This window comes from Nyctereutes procyonoides, unplaced genomic scaffold (genome assembly GCF_905146905.1).
Source record: "Nyctereutes procyonoides isolate TBG_1078 unplaced genomic scaffold, NYPRO_anot_genome, whole genome shotgun sequence".
NCBI lineage: Eukaryota > Metazoa > Chordata > Mammalia > Carnivora > Canidae > Nyctereutes > Nyctereutes procyonoides.
In genome coordinates this window covers 3248553-3255261 of record NW_026575148.1, presented here as the reverse complement: position 1 = coordinate 3255261, position 6709 = coordinate 3248553, and the positions used below count along the sequence as shown (strand labels likewise).

The following is a 6709-nucleotide window of genomic DNA, read 5'->3' as shown; positions in this document are numbered from 1 at the left end:
CACACCTGAGCAGAAATCAAGAGTCTAACACCTAACTGACTAGGCCATCCAGGCACCTCGGATTTCTTGTATGTAATTTTGACTCAAGATCATTATACTGAGTACCAACAGCACTTCAATAATTATTTATTGAAGGTAAATAAAATTCAATTCAAATTCAAGGTAAAATTTTCTGTGCCAGACATAGAAAGAAACCCAAAAATGTAAATATAATGGGGCACCTGAGAGGTTCAGTCAGTTAAGCGTCTGGCTTCAGCTCAGGTCATGATCTCAGGGTCCTGGAAGAGAGCCCCACATTGGGCTCCCTACTCAGTGGGGAGCCTGCTTCTCCTTCTCCTGCTGCCATTCCTCTTGTTTGTGCTCTCTGGCTTGCACTCTCTCTGTCATATAAATAATTAAATCTTGAAAAAAGAAAACAACCATAAGTATTAACCTAGATTTCATGTCTCGCTGCTTATTATTTAGAATAATTTCGGGATCCCTGGGTGGCGCAGTGGTTTGGCGCCTGCCTTTGGCCCAGGGCGCGATCCTGGAGACCCGGGATCAAATCCCACGTCAGGCTCCCGGTGCATGGAACCTGCTTCTCCCTCTGCCTATGTCTCTGCCTCTCTCTCTCTCTCACTGTGTGCCTGTCATAAATAAAAAAAATAAAAAAATAGAGGAGGGCGGGGGGTGGGGGTGAATGGGTGACGGGCACGGAGGGGGACACTTGACGGGATGAGCACTGGGTGTTATTCTGTATGTTGGTAAATTGAACACCAATAAAAATTAATTTATAAAAATAAAAAAAAATAAAAATAAAAATAAAAAAATAAATTATTTAGAATAATTTCATAAATTCTATAAAGTTCCATTTGTATTGTTGAGATGTACCTGAAAGTGCAACTAAACTATACTTTCATCACTGATAATAGAATGTGATCTGTAAGGAAAATAGTTTTGAGTTTGCTCATTGTTTATATGCCATGAGAAAGCAATTTACTAAACATAGAGAAAAGTATTTTGGTGAAAATAGATATAAAAATAGAGTAGCCTGCATGAGTGAAATTATCTACTGAAGTCAAAATATGGGGAATAATTCAGTTTTAGGACCTTGAAGATGGGAGAATAGCTTTTTCTGATTCAGTTTAAAAATTGCATAATATAAAAGTTAATAACAATTGCGTAAAATTATGAGAGCCAAACAGGAATATCCATGGTTTTGCCTAAATATGCTCAACCGTCACCATTTTAAAAGATAACTGTCTTCAGATATTTCATATACCTAATACCCATAGCTTTAGAGTCCTTGCTGTAATAGCTAAAATAATGACAAATGAGGATTAGACTTCTAAGTAAAAATAAAGGGCAAAATACTTGTATTCATGTTTTCTTCCTTTCTATAATCTCATCAAAATGAGAGATAAGCTGTTTTAAAAGAACAAACTCATAAGAACGAAGAGAGCAGAAGAGAATAAAAGAAAATTTTAGAAAGTAAACAGCAGACACAGGAGTATTAACTACCTATTAAACTTTAGAAAGCAACTGTGGGAAAAGTCAAGAAACTAATTTACAGTTCAGATTTCCTAAAGCCTCCAAATTTTTGGCAATGGGTACTTTTGGACTGTGAGGCTATCAGCAGGAGAGTGAGGGGAAAGTTAGACACCTCCCCAGAGCTCTTCCCCTAATCTGAATGATGGATCTATTATGCAGGTAGATAGATAATGGCAGGTTTATTCTAGAGAACGTCTTTGACAACAGGGTACTAGGCAAAATCAAAGCTAGGTGGGGTAAAAAACAGTGGAATTCAAGTGACCTTTGACTTCTGGAATTCTAAGAGCAACTATTTTGTCTTCCTGCACTTGGTTCCTGTAATGCCTGCTTCCAACCTCTACTCCTTAGGCCTAGGAATGGCGAAGTCACCTCTAGGGAGTGTGATTCTAGAAAACCTAAAAATCCTGACACCAGGGTTCTTTCAATGAAACAGACCACCCAAAACACCAACCAAGAGCAAAGTCCCCCATCAACATACTACGCCTAGAGGTACCCAGAGCTCCCCATAGCTGTCTAATCCCTCCACTCTTAGAAAACCAAAAGTCATTGGGTATCTGAGGAGAGCCTCTGTGTGAACGACAAAGATGGAAACAAGGAGATAGAAGCCAACACTGAAGAGATGAACATAGGGGAGGGGAGAAAACAGAAATGCTATCTTTCATATCCCAAAGAGATGAGAGAGTATACTGTATCCACAGCATGAGAACAGCATGATTATCATCTATCTAAAGAGAACAAAAAAAAAAGCTCCTAAAAATTCAAAATATGAGAGCAGACATTTTTTGAAAAAAATAATAAAAGGGCTGAAATATAGTTAAGTTGAGGGGTGCCTGGGTGGCTCAGTGAAGCACCTGACTCTTGGATTCGGCTGGAACAGCATCAGGCTCCACAATCAGCATAGTCTACTTGAGATTCTCTCTCTCTCTCTCTCTCTCTCTCTCTCTCTCTCTCCCCCTCTCCCTCTGTACCTCCTCCTTCTTGTGCACACATGCTCTCTCTAAAATAAATAAACACATCTTTAAAAAAAATAGTTGAGGGGAAGCCCTCATGGCCCAGCAGTTTAACGCCGCCTTCGCCCAGGGCATGATCCTGCCCCAGATCAAGTCCCATGTCAGGCTCCCTGGAGGGGCCTGCTTCTTCCTCTGCCTGTGTCTCTGCCTCTCTCTGTGTGCGTTTCTCATGAATAAATAAATAAAATCTTAAAACTAAAAAAATAACTGAGGAAATGTCTCTGTCACAGAGATCTCTCTTTCAGTAGAGCAAAAAAGACAATGAGAGGATAACAAGACAGAAGATTTAGAAATCAGAGGACTAAAGGAACAGTCCAGGAGGCCCCATCTGAGTAACTGTAGAAAGGGAGACAAGAGGAAATGGATAAAAGAAAATTATCAAATAAGTAAATCAAGAACATTTTGCATTGAAAGATATGAGTTTCCAAATTAAAAGGGACTAAAAAGTGCCCAGAGCAAAGATTTCTGAATATTTCAGTGGGTTTTTTTTGGGGGGGGGGCAGAGGGAAGGGTAATTTTGGGCCATATTTCTGGGTAATATGTTTATACTGCTTCTTGATTTTGCAGAATTAGGCATTATTTGACCTCCTAACATGGGAGATGTGGATTTAGTATTGTTTCGCCACTACCCCTTCATATCTATCACTCTTCTCATCCTCACATCCACATCCTATAATTATACTGTAGTTTTGTTTAAATCATATTCAATATTTACATTGTTGTGACAACGTAAAACTGTTCACAGCTGAGCCATGTAGTATTTTATAATTTTTCTTTCCTGTATAACCTTCTCTTTTTCTTATTCTTTGTTTCTTTACTTGCAAAATAAGGAAGTTCATGGTTTGACCCATTTCAGATAGAGTCAACATTGTCTTTAAGAAAACAGTCCCCTCCTCCAATCTGCTGTGCTTGCTTCTGAGTTACCCTCATTCTCAGGCAAACCCTTCGAGCAAGCAGGCTCTAAGCACCTCCAAACTGGCAGTGCAGAAAAACCTCAGCAGATAAAGGGGATCTTTTTCTCAACAACTCTACTAAGAGAATCAATCTCTTGCTCAAGAGGATGTGCTACTCTTCCTGTTCTCCTGAGTCACCACTTTAGCTAGGGGTGGAGTCAAGTTTTATCTGAGTCTCAGGGATTGAGAATAAGGCAGTCTCAGCAAACAAAACAGGCTGAGAAAAATTTTAATGCATTTTACATCTTCTTCTGTAACTATGTAACATAGTTCAAACTCAAAAAGTCCTAGAATTTTATAGGCTGGAAAGGACAAGAGTAAGTGATACCTCTGGGCTGAGGAAACATTATATAAATCAAGTTTTCAAGTTTAAAATTGTCTAGGGAATAATAGCATTATGATTTTAGATTAATTCAGAGATTTTGTACTGATATTCAAGTAGCAGAAATTAATAAAGTTAAGACAAAAATGAATTTGTGGCATCTTTTAATTTCACAAATATGTTTTATTCTTGTTTTTAAGTAGGCTCCATGCTTAGCATGAGTCAGACACTCAACCAACTGAGCCAGCCAGGGGCCCCACAAACATGTTTTTACTCCATTCAACTGATCTTTTAAATGTAGGATTTAATATAATTTTTGATGAGTACTATGACCTCCAGAACCTACTAAGTGAGGCAACCAGTGACTATATGAATTAGTATTTATACTACTCTACCCACTGTGTGAGATTTTAGCCAAACAATTTTGGTTTCTTTTTTTTTTTTTTTTCCTTTTAGGAGCAGAGGGAGAGAGAAGCTTAAGCAGGCTCCATGCCCAGTGTGCCAGAGCCCAACCCAGGCTCACTCTCAGGACCCTGAGAGAGCATGACCTGAGCTGAAATCAAGAGTCCAGCACTCAACCAACAGAGCCATCCAGTTTACCCACAATTTTGGTCATGCCTAAGGAGGCAAGGCAATCATTTTCCCTTCTTTTTTGATAATAGATATCTTTTAGCCAATTAAAAGTCCTTAGCTGTATGTCAAATTTTTTGCACAATAGGATCAAGAATGTTGACTGGAAAAAAACAAAAAAAACAAAAAAACAAAACAACAACAAAAAAAAAACGTACTTGCAGAATTTCAAAAGTAATGAACAGGTGCTCATTTCCGGAGCACAAATAATAAAATTGAAACAATACAGAGAAGATTAGCATGACCCCTGCACAAAGATGACATGCAAATTCATGAAATGTTCTGTGTATAGATAAAAATATAAATAAAATGAACAGCTCCATAATTTACATAGCCTCTTAATAGTGCTTTCCACCAATCTTTAGTGTAACTGTATTTATATTTGTTTTATGATTCTTTCACTAATCTCTTTGCAGTGTGGCCATATTTATATCTAAGCTTACAAGTAAATATGTTCATTATGCGTTTATTTATCAGTGTTAGAGGACTATAATCATCACTTTTAGTTTATGACAATATGACCTTGCCATTTGCAAATAACGATAATGACAAGAGTTAACAGTAAGTCTCACAAAACCCCTACGAGTTAGACACTATCATTATTCCCAGTACAGTGATGAGGAGACTGAAAAAGAAGACAGAAACTTACTGAAGGCAATACTACTAGACGGTAAGAGCCCAGGTGGTCTGAACCCAAAGCCTACACCAGGTACTAAACCATAAGACAGGATTGGCAAGGTTGTGACAGGCTGCCTACTTTCAATAATACCTGAAAAAGACAGACACCAAGCTGCATTTTGTAGGGCATACATACAAGCCAAGAGGCCTCTAATTTGACAGAAAGGCTCATGTGGTGGTGTTTGTAAGTCGAAGAAACTACTCCTTGAGTCCATCTGCTTAGAACTCTAAGTACAGAAATGGTAAAAAAAAGAAGTTGGTATGGAACGGAGCCCCCCGTGGAGAACACTTCTTACATTTCCAGAGAAAGAGAATGTTGTATTAGTGTGCTAGCACTCATTCTCTCCTGCTATCCCACCTTCCCTCCCAAACTTTACTCTTTAAAAATTTTTAAAATATTTTATCATCATATACATTAAGTATGCAAAAGGTACAGAACATCATGTACCCATCATTCAACGTCTAACATTTTGCCCTACTAGCTAATTTTATTTTTTTTAATTGTGTAACAGTTTAAATAGTATATAGAACATACCTGTATGACTTACAGAATAATAAAACGAATACTTATATACTGTCCAGCAAACCTAAAAAATAAAGCATTACTCCTTAACAGCCATCTGTGTTTGCCTCTCTAATGTTGAGAGTTTGAATACAGAGTTCTAAGCTGAAATAATTTTACCTCAGAATTTTGAAGGCACTGTTCCATTTCTGTTTGGATTCCAGTGTTGCTGTTCAGACTTCTAATGCCATTCTGCTTCTCTAGTCTTTGTGTGTTAAACCTGCTTTTTACCCTCTACAATCAGAGGTTCTTTGCCCCAGTGTTTTGAAATTTTACAATGATGTATCTTGTTGTGGGTTTATTTTTATCCATGTGTTGAATACTCTCTGAGCCTTTTCAATATGGAAATTCCTGAACTTCTGCTCTATGAAATACTATTATATTACTTTTTTGCTGTTTGTCTACACTCCCTACTCTTCCTTGAATTTTGGATATGATGGGCTGGTGTCTTAACTTTCTTTTATTTTCTATTTTTTATCTCTTTGCCTTTATGCTCAACTTTTGGGAGATTTTCTTAAATCTAAATTTAGGCCCTTCTAATATCTATTATGTTTACAATTTTCAGTGGCTCCTGTGAGATAGTATATTGATCTCTCCGCCTCTGGTTCTTGGCAGAGAACTGCTTAGGAAATTGACAAGAACACCAGGAGCATCCTTTGTTCTAATGAGGTGGCTCCAAATGGGCTCCTGGATGGGAGTTGGTCACCAGAAAAACTAAGCTATGATTATAAGCTTGACATTTTCAGCCCTACTCCCACTTTTCTAGAGATGAGAAGGAAACTAGAAATGCAGTTAATAATTGATGTTTACATGAGGAAGCCTCCATAAAATCCCAATAATATGGTGGGATATGTGTCTAGGCTGATGAATACATCCACACCAGAAGGTGACATATCACAAAATTCCACAGGGACAGAAGCTCTTGCCCTCAAAACTGTCCCAGACCTCCCTCTATATTATCTCTTCGTCTGGCTCTTCATCTGTATCCTTAACCTGGGGGGGGGGGGGCATGGGAACTTCC

At 38.1% G+C, this 6709-nt stretch overlaps 1 non-coding gene across 1 annotated transcript; it reads left to right on the top strand.

Annotated features, from left to right (window-relative positions):
• The first annotated feature begins 4633 nt into the window (after window positions 1–4633).
• LOC129501706 (U6 spliceosomal RNA) lies at window positions 4634–4740 on the top strand. Its single transcript, XR_008662795.1, has one exon. It is a non-coding gene; the product is annotated as a U6 spliceosomal RNA (small nuclear RNA).
• Window positions 4741–6709: the final 1969 nt, after the last annotated feature.